The sequence below is a fragment of the Hipposideros armiger genome, unplaced genomic scaffold, assembly GCF_001890085.2.
Source record: "Hipposideros armiger isolate ML-2016 unplaced genomic scaffold, ASM189008v1 scaffold_31, whole genome shotgun sequence".
Lineage (NCBI taxonomy): Eukaryota > Metazoa > Chordata > Mammalia > Chiroptera > Hipposideridae > Hipposideros > Hipposideros armiger.
Window position 1 is genome coordinate 5,851,966 of NW_017731381.1, and position 15,922 is coordinate 5,867,887.

The window sequence follows — 15,922 nt, forward strand, 5'->3', positions numbered from 1 at the left end:
GGGGGAGCAGGGTTGCAGACAGGGGAGGAATCACTGATTTTTTTTTTAAATAATATATTACACATGCTTAGAATCTTATTTTTTCCCTCGATGACATTCATGGATTTGCCTCTAAGACAACTGGTATAACTCTAACTATTTTCGATGGCTGTGTAAAATTCTGTTGGGCGTATAGACTATCTATATTAGTTAAGGTAATGCTAGCTGCTGAAACAAATAAAGCCTATAGTCTTTGAACTTATCACAATCACAACTAATGTATCCATCACTTAAAGACCAGTAACAGTGTTCCCGATAGATGGCTGTCTTGCATGTGGTCCACCAGGGACCCAGGCTCCTTTTATTGTGTAGCTCTGCCTCTAGTGCTTCAGAGGCGAGTCCAATCAGCAGGTAGATGTCCCCACTTGTGACAACCAAAAATGTCCAGACATTGCCTAGTGTCCCCTGGGGGCAAACTCACCCCCATCGCTGCAGTAGCTGATCATAGTGAGGTACCGTCCCTCTGCAGAACTTCATTGCATCTCCCCTCCCCCACCGCCACACACATACAATGTCCTCTCTTTCCTCCTGCATCACTCTGCTACTTGTCCCCCCAATACACACACACACACACACACACACACACACACACACACATCTCCTTTCAACTGTTCCCACTTTGGCATCTAAAGTGTCAGAGAATAAAGGTTCTCTCTTCTCCTCTCACTCTCCCACTGTCCACTTACTAAACCTGAACCTGGCCGCCATCGAGGGTGTCTCTACTCTGAGTCTCCAAGCATCGCATCCCATTGAAGTCAGCAGGAACTTCAGAGGCAGAGGGGTGGTGCAGGGGAGTGTCGGAAACTGCCAGCCCTGTGTTTTTCTTTGCCTTCTGAAATCTCAAGAAGGGCTTGTATAGAAGGAGTGGCAAGAAAACAATTTTAAAAAGGGCCTCTCCAGCCACACCTATGGACTCAGGCCAGGTCAGGGGCCTGGGCTCAGGGCAGGGGCCACAGCCTACCCAAGTTTTGTTTTGCTCTGTTTTGTTTTCCTATCGGTATCATTCTGGGGAATTAATACAGTGCTATTGACTTTGGCGATTGAGCACTTAACTATGCACTTGGTATATATTTGCTCGTTTCATCTCACAGCAACCCTGAAGGTGGGTACTATTATTAGCCCATTTTACAGCTGAGGAGATGGAGGCTGAGGGAGACACTTTGTCCAAGGGACACACCTAGTAAGAGGAGTAGCTGGGATTTGATGTCAGGACTCTCTGTTTCCATAGGGTAATAGTAAAAGCAGCTAAAATGTATTGATGTGTTTACTCAGTGCCATGTACTCTCTGGAGTGCTTTACATGCATTAATTTATTTAATCCTCCCAACCACCCTATGATCTAAGTATCTTTATGATTCCCATTGATGGGTGAGGGCATTGAGGCACGGAGAGGTTAAATGACTTGCCCAAGGTCGCATGGCTGGACTCCATTAGTCCAGCTCTTAAGTCCTACACTCCAGTGTGGGGGTGGGCAAATGATGTCTCAAGGACCAAATCTGGCCCACTGCTTGTTTTTGTAAATAAAGTTTTTTTGAGACACAGCAATGCCCATTTATTTACATGGAGCTGCTTTAGAACTACAGAGAAGGTATGACCTACAAAGCCTAAAATATTTACAAAAATATTTTATGGCCTTTTACAGAAAACGTTTGCAACCCTGCTCTATGGCCTTCCCTGGTTACCAACTTGCCATCTGAGCAGTGGGACCCCACAGCCTGCTGGATTTGGGGTGTGTTTTATAGGTTTAAACAAGTGGAAAGAAAGCCAGCATCCTAGGAGCTGCTGCGAAGGTGCCCTCAGAAAGTTAACTTCTTATCTCCATTGTGTTTCTTGGAGGTGTGGCCTAAGATTGGACCAGCAACACATGTGCAGTCCCCTTCCTCAGCCCTGGGGGAAGGAAGGAAGAGGAATGTAAAGAAATGTCAGACTCTTTCTTCCTGGTTTATTTAATCCCGGACAAGCAAACAAACATGCATAAACTACTTTAGATTGTCCTAAGTGCTCTGGAGGACCTATGAAACAGGGCAAATTGCTGGACCTAAGGGGTCTCCGTATAGTCACTGGGGATTGTTTTAAGGGCTGATGTTCAGGCCTCACCCCTGGAAATGTCTGATTCAATTAATGCAAAGAGGGGACTGTGTATTGGTTTAAAAAACAATGACAAAACTCCCAGGGTGGTTCTAATGTGTGGAGAGGCCTGAAGGTGGGTCACAGGTGATGGTGAGGCAGCATTCACAGGTGATGGGCAGGCAGCCTCCCTGAGGACGTAGCCTTTGGCTAAGCCAGCTGGACAAGCAGGAAGAGTGCTTTAGGCTGGGGGAACAGCATGTGCAAAGGCCCAGAGGCAGGAGGGAATACAATGCCAGGGCTTCAGCATGACCAGAACTTGGGCTGCCATGAGAAGGTGAAGAGAGATGAAGCCAAAGGGCTGCCAGGGCCTGGGTCTGAGAGCTCTTAAACTAGTATTGTTCAGACTGCAGGTCGTAACACATCAGTGGGTCATGAAATCAATTTAGTGGGCCATTGCCAGCACTGGGGGAAAACAGAATAGAATAGAGTGTGCTCATGTGTGTCGCGCATGAGGTCAGTGTGGTTTCTTGAAACTTTTATTTCACGTTTTATAAAGGTGTACACTGCCCTGCATTGTAAAATGTGTTTCGTACCGTGAAGTCGCAGAGATTTTGAAAGCCACCGTTTTTAGCCCCTGTGAAAGTTTGGAATTTAGCCCAAGAGCAGTGGGAGCCATTAAAGAGGTTTTAGCGGGGGGCACGACAAGGTCAGGTTTATGTTTAAAAGTCTCACTCCGGGAGTGTGGAGAACAGACTTTGCGGGGAGGCGGGCATGGAGGCCGGGAGGTACCCCAGGGGCAGCTGAAGTCGGTCATCAGGGAGTGAGTGGGTCCAGTGTGCACGGGGTTGAAAGGTTGAGTTTCAAGTTCTTCTGCCTCCCACCCCAATTTGGGGAGCCCTGACCCTAACTTGTCACCTCTCCTGGGGCTCACGTATTTCAGGCATGACGGGCCTCAGACTCTTCTTTGAACACTTCCTATTTGCCAGAGAGTCTGCTAAACACTTTGAAGCGTTAACTTGTTTAATACCCTCACAACAGCCCCCTTGGTAGGTAGGTAGTTATTATTCCCATTTTACAGATGAGGAAACTGAGGCCAGAGAGAAGAAGTTCCCAGCTACCATCAAGTTGCATAGCTGGGACTCCAGCCAGGCAGTGTGGCTCCAGAGCGCGCTGTGCTCTCCGGCATCTGTAGCGGTTACGTGGGAGCCAGATTGCCTGTGTTTGAATTTATGAGGTAATAATAGCCGAAGGTCGTCGTGAGGATTTAATAAGCAACACATTCAGTGAGTAATAATAACACTTAGAGCAGCGAGTGACTGGAGCTTAGTAAAGGTTGGATAGATGAGAGTTATTGGTGCTACTACAGTTCCCCAACTTGATATAGCAAGTAAGCAGTAGAGCTGGGGCTCAAACCCACAGAACTGGAGCCGATGGGTTCGAATCCCGCCCCTGCCACTTGCCCTCTAGGTTGCTGATGTGCAGGACCAGTGTTAGCTCTCATTACTAGGCGCTCCATGCCAAGTACTTAGCTCCGAGCCTGGCCTCAGTGGTGACCCCTTTCTAAGTGTGAGCTGTTGGTCTTGCTGCTCAAGGTCAAACAGGAATACAAGTGCCAGGACTGAGGTTTGGGCTCGCAGCCACTCACTCCTGAATAACTAAATCCCCGTTTAAAAGGGGTCAAGACACCAAGTTTGGCTTCACTTCTGGCCCCTCAAATCCTTATGCCCTTCTCCCCACCCAAAAGTGGGTCCAAGTTACAGTTTGAGGCCCAGGGAGGCCCCAGAGCCCTGGCCCATCTGTAGCATCGGGAGGGGGCAGCCCCTAAGAGTGCTGCAGAGTCATACGCCACTCCAGTGCCGGGGCCGGGGTCCCCATGCCACATAGTTCCGGGGTCTGACCTAGTGGGCCTTCTTCCTGTGTTGTCAGAGAACTGTTTTCCTTGGCATAGGATGGAGACAGGTGACCCCACCTGGTTGGTTCGGGCCTAGGCTTGTTCAGCCTCCCAGACACCTGGTTTTTGGCCTCTTGACTTTCCCAGATTGGCACCACTCTGCCCTCTTTGGCTCCTGTCTGCCATGCCATTTCCTGCAAGTGCGAGTGGCCCTTTCTAGAACGTGTTTGTCCAGTCAAGGTTGACAGACTTCCCAAGCCGCCGTCTGTTGACTTTTGTGGGAGACTCTGGCTGCCGTGGATAGTTCTCTCAAGCCTCGTATTCTCTCTTGGGGTGTGGAGTCAGCTAAAGAAGCAGGGGAACTGGCCGTGGTCACAGGATCGTGTCTGAAGAGAAAGCTGGTGCCCATGTTAGCTGGGACTAAGCAAATGAAAGAACGATAGCACCTGGTGAATGTTTGGAGGACTTTAAAATACAGTATACAAGTAAACTGTTCTTGACAATCAATACAAACAAGCTAAGCTCTTACCGTCTCTTAAATTTCATTCATTCATTCATGCATGCATGCATTCATTCATTCATTCAGCAACATTTATTCAGCACACGCTCTGTGGCACGATCCTAAGCAGTAGGGATAGAGGTAGCTAGGGACAATGCAGTTAGTATCTCTCCCCTTTTGGAGCATGTTGAGGTCTCAAGCAGCACTGTCCAACAGAAATGTGAGTTAGAAACGCGAGCCAGTGTATGCTTTTAAATTTTCTAGTAGCTACATTCAAACATATAAAAAGAAACAAGCGAAACTCATGTTCATCAGAGATTTTATTTTATCTAAGGTGTCAAAAATATTATCATTTCAATACATAGTCAATATTTTTATGATTACTAGTGCATGATTTTACATTATTATCTTTTTGTACTAAGTCTTTGAGATCCAGGGTGTGTAAGGACACATCTCAGTTTGGGCTAGCCATGTTTTAAGTGCTCAAGAGCCCCACGTGACTCACAGGACTGTATGGAGCCTAACAGGAGAGGTGAGTATTACAGCTAAATACTCAGCTAATTATTCATTGCAGTGATAATTCATGCCATGAACGCAAACCTCAGGGTGCAGTGAAAGCTAATACAGTAAAGGGGGAGGGTTGGTAGTCCGGGAAGGCTTCCTGGAGGCGGTGACGTTGTGACATTTATGTAGAAACCTAAAGATGAAGGAGATAGGATGAGCATCAGGGCAGAGGAAACTGCTGTGCATAGGCCCCAACGTGGCAGGAAACAAACATTCCTCTAAAACGGAGTTTCTCAACCTTGGCACTTAGGACATTTGGGGCCACATGATCCTTTGTGTGGAGGCCATTCTATGCGTTGCAGGATGTTTAGCAGCATCCCTGACCTCTACCCACTGGATCCCAGTAACACCCTGCCCCAATTGTGAAAACCAAAAGTGTCTCAAGATATTGCCAAGTGACCTCTGGAGGACAAACCCACTCCCCACTGAGAAGCTCTGCTTTAGAAGATGTTTTACTGCCAGCCACCTGCGTAGCTCTATCTTTGTGCAGGCTGTTTCATCTTTCTGGTCCTCACTTTCCTCTTCTGTAAAAGGGAGAGACAATATTGTTTATTTCACGGGTTATTTTGAGTATTACATGAGCCAGTGTATGTAAATCACTTAACATCGTGCGTGGCACACAAGGAGCCCTTTCTTAATGTGAAGATTTGGCTTAGATATCCCTCAGTCTTGTCTATCTTCAGCTAATAGGAGCTTCTAGCTGGATCTTACCAGCACGAGTTGAATTCCATGATCCACAATGAAATCTGCCAGGATGTGGACTCTGGAAGTCAGCGGTGCCATCTGTCTTGCCCCCCACTGGATTCCCAGGCGTTAGATCAGTACGTGGGCACATAATGGTGCTCTGTAGTGTTTATGGAATGAATAAGTGACTTATCCTTGTAAATATCTATAAAACTGTTTGTGTAGATCTCGCTTACGCCTCCTCTTGTTTTTTCCTTGTCTTCCTTCATATCTGTTTTTACTATTGTTTTGTCTTTTACTGTTTTTGTTTGTTTCTACTATAGCTGTGTTTTTACTACTCCAGAAATAATAGATCCTGAGGGTTCTTCAGCGCTGCTGTCAGTTGAATCGTCATCAGCTGGGCCAGCCTAACTCAGGAGCCTCAAACCTGTTTTAGTAACCCCCTCGGACTGTTTCGGCCCCATGAGGTGCCCTTTGGGGGTGTTTAATTTTTCCCGGCAGATTCTGGCTGGATATTAAACTCGGCCAACGGCAGATCTCAGCGGAGGGGGCGTGCTTAAGGCTGTCGAGTTTAGGCTTCATTTAGAATTTGGGAGTCCTTCCCCCTTTTGTGTGCTAACAACATTATAATACAATTTATTATGAAACGTAGCGGAGAGAAGGAATGCAGAGGGTCACACATATTCCTGGAAACATAACCCTACACCAGGAAGTGTGCCAGACCATCAAAGTTAAGATATCGTTCCCATCCCTAAGTCAGATTTATAAAACGCATTGCATGTTCTGAGGCACGATGTTAAAAAACGTCAATATCAAGGTGTCTTTGGTTGACAAGATAAATTCGCAACCACTCACTGCAGTTCATTGTGAAGAATCAATTCTCAGGTTTTCGTGGTGAGCAGGATGGATGCACAGTGAAAGTATTGACTGAAATCCAGGGTGATAGGTATGGACTGATATTTTTCTAAGTAGCCACCATTTTTGAAACTCCGCTGTTTCCATTTCTGTACCGGCCTCCACTGTAGACGTTAAGAGTGTTCTACTTGCTTGAGTGTGTACATTTTGAGGAGAGGTTCTCTGCCACATTTGGCAATGCCTGGAGACATTTTTGGTTGTTACAAGTCGGGGAGAGGGCTGCCACTATTATCTAGTGAGGGGTGGCCAGAGATGTTGCTAAATAGCCTGTAATCCACAGGCAATCCCTGCACAGCAAAGAATCGTCCAGCCCGAAATCTCAAGAGTGCCAAGGCTGAGACATCCTGAGGTAGACAGAGGTTCACTGCATAGCAAAAAAGCCTGTATATAACCTCTGTGTCCATGTCAGAGAATGGCTCAATAAACTGGTACATCATTTCAATGGAACACTATGCGTTATTAAAAAGAATTATGTGGCTCTACTGTGTTTCCCCAAAAATAAGATCTGGTCTTATATAAATTTTTGCTCCAACAATCTACATTTATTCATTAGTTCATGTACAAAAATCTACATTTATTCAAACGGTCATGTCTGGCTGACGATCTTATCTCAAGCTCACATTTGGGATAGGGCTTATAGTATGAGCATCCCGAAAAATCATGCTAGGGCTTATTTTCCTGTTAGGTCTTATTTTGGGGGAAACACGGTATGTGTACTGATGTGGGAAATTGCCCACAGTGTGTTTTTCAATGGGAATAAAAAATACACAGCATAGTTTTGTTGCAATAAATTAGTATCTGATTTTGGTAATATTAAGGAATTTTGTAGGCATGATAATGGCATTAAGGCTGTGTTTTCAAAAGAAGTCTTTGGTTTTTTTGGCTGTTTTAAGAGATTCATGCTGAAATATTTACAGATGAAAGTATATTATTGCTAGGATTTGTGTCCGAGTATTATAAAAAGAGAAGTAGATAAGGTGGAAATGGGACGGGATTGGCCATGAGTGAATGGCTATTGGGGCTAAGTGTTGGGTATAGAAATTCATTAGATGAATCTGGGTATTTTGAGAATTCCCCACAATATAAAGTTGCTACATACATGCATACACACAGACACATACATAAATGCATCAAAGAAAACCTGGTAGGAGATGATGGATGATAGATGATAGATAGATAGATAGATAGATAGATACAAACAGACAGACATAGATTTGGCTCTGTGTAACTGAGAACTGAACTCACAGGGGCATAAATAGCCTAGCAGTTTCTTTCTCTCTTGCATAAAAATCTGAGCTGACACAGCAGCTCTGCTCTGCAAGGTCATTAGCGCCCCAGACTGCTTCCATCCTTAAGGTACTGCCCTTTTCCTCATGGTCCAGGATGGCTCTCCCATCACCTCGCATTCTAGCAAGTAGGCATGGGGGAAAGAGGGAGGTTCGCCCCACTGCTTTAAGGATATGACCTGCATGTTGAATGCTTTGCTTTTGATTCCAGCCTGACCATAATTTAGTCACATGACCACAACCTAACTGAAAGGGAAGCTGGGAAATTCATTCTGGACGGCTGCCTGCCCTGCTAAGAATCAGAAATTTCTTTATGGTAGAAGGAAAGGGGGAAGAAAGAGAAAAAATACTGGGCGCCACCTAACAAATGCTGTCACAGACTCCCTCAAACTGTGAGTGATGGTTCGTACAGACCAGTGGGAGTAGGGGAACTTTATCTGTTTACATTATATGTTGCTCTATTCAACTATTGTACCGTGGTCATAGATTTGTTTTTCTTTTGTAAATAGAATTAAATACTAAAAATGCTATTGATAGATGGTGCATACATGATTCTCGTGTACAAGGCTATGAGGCCGTAGGGTCCTTATTCAGCATTCATTTAACTGCTACTTATTGGCTGATTGTTGAATGCCAATTACAGTTACTGCACTCGCTGCCAAGGATGAAGGAGTGAACAAGACAGACGAAGCCCCGCCCCCACCCCAGATAGTGAACAAATCAATACGCAGCATATTTTAAGATAGTGACCAGGCTTGTAAAGTCAGATACAGCAGGGTCAGGGGATGGAAAGTGGGGGAGGTGGGGGAATGGGTTTGATAATATCAAGGAAGGCATTTCTGAGAAGGTAACATTTGAGAAAACACCTCAATGGAGGGAGAGAATGAGTCAGGGAAAGATCTGGGGAAGAGGATATGTGGCCGAAGGACCAGCAAGTGCAAAACCGTGAGATGGTTTGAGTAGTAATAGCAAAACGGTGGTGACCCTGCAGGAGAGGCAGGAAGGGCGGAACTTCTGGGAGATGAGACTGGTGGGGTGCTCAGAACCCACATCACAGGGGGCCTTGGATTAGGGGTTATATGAAGCTATTTTTAAGTCATTATGGCCCAAAAGGTGTTGTTCCTAATCATTTGTGATTATTTTCAAAATGTGGAAAAACATTCCATGGATACAACGTGATGCTGTGGAATGAGATTTTTGTTCCAGCTTTGTCTGCTGTTAGCTGTGGGACCTGAGGACATTTATTTAACTAGTGGGCCTCTCAGTTTCTTCACGCGTAAGGGTGGAGAAGAGTTTACTCCGTATCCTATTCTGTTCTAAGAACTGTACAAGTAATCATTTCATCCTCACAACAGCCCTAGGAGGTGGGTACCGGTTTTTATCCCCATTGGACAGATGAGAAAATTGAGGCAAAGAAGTCAAGCCAGATCCCATACCACTGGTAAGTGGCAGAGCCAGGATTTAACCCAAGTACCCAGGTGCCTGAGGGAGCCTGCGCAGTCACCCCGCACTGTTCCAGGTTCCTGCTGGCTCCGCCCACCTCACAGGCTGGTTGGGAGAGTGCAGTCAAGAAAGATTTGTGACAGCAATTTGCAAGAATATGTGTTAATATTTTTGTAATAGTCTTCTCTCCTTAAATTTTTTTTTTAATTTCTAAACCCCTAATGAAATAATTGACTCAACCCATGAGCATTAGTGGATGAAACCATTAGATCAGAGGTTTATGGGGGAACTTCAAAATGGAGAAAGGAGAGTGTAACCACCCAGACCCACTGACCCCTATTAGTATGAGTAGAAGGGGGACACCTGGACACCTAGCCCCTCCTGATGTGATCCAATGGGAAGAACGCTAAAGCATTACTGCCCCCTCCCCCCATTAATCTGAACCTAATCACATTTTAAGACTAATTCATGTGGAGACAGGGAAGATTGAATACGGACAGGAATTAATGTGAATTTTGTTAGGCGTGATAATGGAAAGCGTCCATATTTTTTAAATGAAGCGTGGCAGTTAGAAGAGACTTCAAGTTCAGATTTGTTTTAAAAACTTCATCAAAGAGGAAAAGAAACAAACCAAAAAGCTTAGCAGGGACACGTGAGGTAAAGTCTTGAAGTTTGTTGAATCTGAGTGGTAGATGCTCAGTGATTCATTTTATTATACTATTCTGTCTGCTTTTGCATGTTTGAGAATGTTTGAGATTTTTCATTAAAAAAAACACCTTCTAGCCCTCACTCACCATGTAGCCACCTTACCAAAAAAAGAGAGAAAAAAAAACCTCACTGTATGAAATTTCATAAAATTGAGCCAGCCTTAAAACAAGAAGAAAAACATTTAAAAACTCATGAATCACGGCATGGCCCATTCAATTTCAGGATAATGATGTCATTAGAGGACATAGTCATTAGGGAAGATTAATTTTAAGACATCTGCTGCTGCCGGTGGCAGATGGCAGGCAGAAGAGTAGAACATTTCGGAGTCAGACACCCTGGCTTTAAATCCATCGCTGCTACTTATAGGTGATTTTAGACAAGTGACCTAAAGTTCCTGTCCTCACTTCCCTCATCTGTAAAGTGGGGTCTGAGTTCTGGCGATTTCCTAGGGGCTATTGGGAAGATGAAGTGAGCTCAAACGTGAACAGCACTTAAAACAGTGCTTGCTCCTAGACAGCATTTACCGCAGGTGAACTACTATTGTTTTCAGTTTTGTAGTGGCCAGTGCTTCCTGGGGGCGCAAGTAACGGTTTGGGTAGAATGAAGATATTCTAATAGTATCTCTAATAGTATATAGTTTAGTATTCATCTTCTCTCACCATTTCTCCAGTATTTTTCTCCCATCCATGCCCCTTCACTCAATTAAAATGCTGTGCTGTGCAGTCTCAGAATGAGTCTGTCCCTGGCTTAAGATGGTTTAATATAGGTCCAGGTCATTGAGTTTGGCTGTGGTTGGGTGAGCAAGAGGACAAGCAACAGTGACTGGCAACGATGCTGGCTGGTATCTACTGAGGGTAGGGACCATAAACTCAAAGCAAAATGCCTTTGCAGTGTAAGAGAACCCCCACCCTTGTTTGCTTGCCTCTTGGGGAAGGGGGTGTCCTGGGGCTCCCCGTGGTGGCCTCCAGGCACTTGACATTCTCCAGCCATCACTAGCAGGGGCAGGCCTTCCCTTAAGTAAGAGCGGTGGCGTTTTGCTTTGTGCCTTCTTTCATTGGTTATGGGTTGGGTTTGTTTTGTTGTTGTTGGTTTTGTTGGCTCTGCATGAGAAATATTCTATAAAGTTCTGCATTTTGCTCCAGGGCCCTGTTGAACCCAACCTGAAATCAATAGAACGTGTGTGGTCCTGTCCTGTTCAGTCACTGCACATTGGGTATACTTTTTTGAAGGCTGCCTCTTGTGGGCCTAATGAATATTGGAAAACACATTGTAAAACACAGGCATCTGAACTTGAGTCATGTTAAAAAAAAAAAAAAGGCAATCTCAAGAGGTCATATACGGTATGATTCCATTTATATAACGTTCTCAAAATGCCATCTTAGAGAACAGATCAACGAGTGCCAGGGGTCGGGTGTGTCTGTGAAGGGCAGCCCACAGGGAGATCTTTGTGGTGATGGAATAGTTATCTGTCTCCGTGGCAGCGGTGGTTACACGAATCCACATATGTGATAAGATGACACTGAGACACACACACACACACACACACACACACACGGCACCAATGTCCATTTCCTGGTTGTGCTATTGTACTATAGTTATGTAAGATGTAATCACTGGGGGGAAATTGAGTCAAGGGTACCCAGGACCTCTCTGTACTATTTTTTATAACTTCTAATGAATCTATAATGAAATCAAAATAAAAAGTTGTTTGTTTTTTTTTTAAATCCCATGGACAGCAAAAGTGGATTAGCGAAAACAAAAGGCCCTTGTTCTACATGCTATCAGGAATGAGGGGAGCATAATAAAAACCCCCATTGACCATGTTTATTCTGCACCAAGTTCACACGAATGAGAATTTATGAAGCCTGAGTGAGAGGGTTTAGTCGGGGGCTAAGATTCTAGGCCCCGGGCTGGTTTTCCTTTCTGACGTGACTCCCTAGAACATAATCTGCTTGGCTAAAAGATGGTGCTAAGGAGTAGACTGCCGTGGAGACATATTAAAATAATTGCTTATGTCTTCCTCAGAGAGGTTTAGATAAAAGCTTTCAGATCAGGGAATAGATACAGTACAGGGGGTGAGGCCAGGACACGGCCATTGAGAATATAAATTGGATCAGCCACTCTGAGAGGCAATTTACAAATGTCTTTTACAATTTTAAAAGTAGACTGAACAGTTTTACTTTGGAGTATTATTCCTAGAGAGCTATAGGGATGTGTACCCAAAAAAAGCCTGTCCCAAGCAGTGTGGCATTTAATGACAAAACTTGGGAAACCTGGGGACTAGCCAAAAAAGCAGTGGTATAGAGACATTTCTGGGAATCCTATGCAAGCAGTGAAAAAGAATAAACTAGACTTCTGTGTCTTGACATGGAAAGAACATCAAGATATTTTATTATGAGAGTGAAAAAAATCCTCGAACAGGATGTACGGATCAATGACATTTATAAAAATACATTCATAAAACACACTTATAAAATATTGTGTATCTTTAAGAATGTAGGTGGACGTTTCTGTGTTTTTATGACTAGAAAAAGGTCTTCAGACTATTCATCCTGTTAGTAATTGTGGACACAGCTGGTGGGAGATAGTGGCCAAAGGCAACTTCAGTTTTTATCTAAAATTTAAAAATGTATTTACGAACGTTTTGAGATATTACCTGGGTGGTTACACTTTTATGTTAAGAAAGAAAAGGTAATATAGTTATTTTCTCAGCTCAAGGAGACATCTTTGTGACGCTGCTGTCTATAGCCCAGCTATCTGGAGGTCACCCACCGATGAATGCTACCTAGTGGTGGACAGCAAACCCCACTCTAGAATGTCAACTTCATGAAAGCAGGGAGCTTGTCTCTCGGATCTGACACTGTATCACCAATGCCTGGAACAGTCCGTGGCCTTCAAAAAAAAAAACAGTGAAATATATTAGTGAGCAAAAGCAGCCTTTCTTTTTTGGTACGCGATATGCATAGTCAGCGATTCTAAATGATTGGCAGCCTGACTCAGTGAAGTGGTGAATGAATTTAGCGTCGACTGTGTCCCTCCTTGATCTGCCTTCTCCTTCATAGCTTTCAGAGAGGACAATGAAAGTGCCTTGTTCGTCACCTATGTATCCCAGCCCTGATCCCACAATTTCTATTACGTGTGACACCTTCCTCGTTGTAAGGGAGATGGAGTTGAGGAAGGGAGATGTGGACAGGAGGAGGGGTTTGTGACCGCGCCCGTGTGGCATGTGGGGTCCTTTCCGATTGATGGTGAAATCGGCCATGGTGACAGCAGTCCCCGAATTTCATGGGCTGCACCTACAGTTTATTCCTGCTGTTACTTCCACATGGAACTCCAAGGTTGTGATGCGCATGTATCAGAATCGGGGTCACAGTATTCTAAGATTGTGCTACGCAAACGTCATCTGTGGCCCTGCAGCTCCAGAGAGACACCTTCCAAGGTTGGCTTCCAGTGGGACAGAGCGTCTCTTCTCCAGCAGTTCATCCTGGGCCTCTCATTGGCCCCCATTGAGTCGTGACCACCATTCCTGAGCCAATCACTGTAGACCCAGCGATGGGAGATGTTAATTGCCAGGCTCAGGGCCTGTTAGTAGGGCCGGCCCCCTCTCAAGTCACATGGACTGAGAGGCAGTTCCCCCAAAGAAAGAAAAGGTGCTGTTGCCACAAGACCTAACAGGCCAAAATGCCAGGAACTCACTGCTCCCGCCATGCTCCTTCTCAGGCAATGATTTCTCCTCTATGCTGTGGCTAGAGGAGAATGTGGAGAATCTAAATGTGGAGAATACATTTCTGCATTCTCCTCCTGCTTTCTTAGCTCAAATCACTGGCCACCAAGATCATTTTGCAATATATGCATGTATCAAATCATCTCGTTGTACCCCCACCTTAAACTTATACAATATGTCAATTATATCTCAATAAAGCTGAAAAACATAAACCTACAGGGAGGGGGGAAAAGCAGGACTGCCAAAGGCATGACAGCCAGGCAGAGCATCACAGTGTAATAACCATAATTAACAAACACATTGTGTCATTTGGACAGGAGCTTTTGAACTCCTTCTCCCTCGTGGGATAGCCTGGGGACAATAGCACCCAAATCCATGTACTTCTGACCATGTCCTACATCCTGTGCTAACATTGGGAAGAATAAGTTTGAGAACAAGGTCTCAAACTTGTGCCTGGAGGGGCCAGGCAGGAATATAAATGAATGCCCCATTGGGTGGTGACAATGCCAGTAACAGGCACTTGTAGCAGGCACTCGGTAAATATTGGTTGAATGAATACATTTATTCATACAACACATTCATTCATTATACCACAAATATTATTAAACAGCTCTCAAGGGCCAGGCCCTGCACATTTGGGGACCGTAGTGGTGGACAAAAGAGACAAAGTCCCTGCCATCAGGGAGCTTACAGTCTGGTCGGGAAGACCGGTGGACACTAAACAACATACGAACACCCATAAAAATTGTTATAACGACTTGTGTGCGAAAGGGCGTGTCATCGACCTGTGAAAGCTGCTGTAGCGGGATGAGCCCTACTCAGGGTGGGCCTGGGGAATTGTGCTAGAGCTGAGAGCTCTGAAGGGTGAGCAGGAGGGAATGGTGTCCCAGGCAGAGGGAACAGCATGTGCAAAGACCTCACGACAAGAGGGAGCGTGCAGGGAGAGATAGGCCAGTGTGCTTGAGTGAGATGTTGAGTGAAGGGAAGCCAGGTCAAGGCTGTGTTCATAAGTCTTTGCTTCATTCTAAGAATAACGGAAACCAATTGGAGGTTATAAGCAAGGATGAAGTGAGAGGGGTGGGTTCATGTATGTTGTCAGAAGTCCCTCAGGCCGCTGTTCAGCGAACGTACCAGAGGGAGGACAGAGCTGCCCCAGGGAGACCAGCAGGCAGGCTGAAGTATTTGTCCAGGGCTGAGAGGGTGGTGGCTTGGCCCTGGGCAATGGCCGTGGAAATAGAGAGCAATTGGCTCCATGGATGTTTAGGAGGTGAACTTGATGACACCTAGTGATGGATTGGATGTGAGAGTTGAAGGAGAGGGAGGAAGGGGATGATGCTGGGCTTTTGGTGTCAGCAACTGCACCCCTGAGATGGGGGAGACCGGGGCAGAGCTGGTTTGCGCTCAGCAGATGCATTTAGAATTGAAATCAAATGAGGGTGGTGGAGGCAGCCAGAAATGTCCAGGTTTGGGCCACAGCTGCTGTCTATCCAGAAGCCTGTGATTGCTGTCAGCAGGTTGGGATTTCTAAGCCCATGAAAGATGCTGGGAGCTGGCCCTCTCGAAAGTCCCGTTGGCCGACTGGCCATCTGTCCCCTTCATCCAGCAGGCAGGGCCACTGTTCTCAGCCAAGGTAGTCAGGGAGCTCAGGGGGGTGCGGAAAGGTGAGCCGCCCACCCGCCTGGGACCCTCCATCTGCTTTTGATCTGTCCCAGCCTTTGAAGTTGTCCCCACCCCCCACCTTCCAGCTGTCATCTCTCAGGCTCCTCCAGCAGCCTCACACTCCCCCAGTGCTTCTCAGTCCCCTGGGACAGGGGTGGTGAAAAGGGTAACAAATGGTGCAAGCCGCTGGCAGCAGCCGGCCAAGGAGAAGGCCAGAGGGCGGGGGCTTTCGAATGCCTCATTCTTCCTGCTCCTCTTGGCCTGGTTCTGAAGCAGCAGGGGTATCGGGGGTTTTGCAACAGTGCAACACACGGGGGGAAATGGTGTCGTAAATGAATCCCACGCCTTTGCTCCCTTCAGGAAAGAGAAGCGAAGGCTTTCTCCTCTCCCCAGAATCTATTAGAGCGGCTGATTTCTCTCTCCCCTCCCCTGCAAAGAGGA

The 15,922-nt window shown here is 45.7% G+C and overlaps 1 protein-coding gene across 1 annotated transcript in view; it reads left to right on the plus strand.

Moving 5' to 3' along the window:
- LOC109379989 (eyes absent homolog 2-like) overlaps positions 1 to 15,922 on the plus strand; it is a 111,443-nt gene that overhangs the window by 59,569 nt on the left and 35,952 nt on the right. The gene's annotated exons all lie outside the window — the stretch shown is intronic.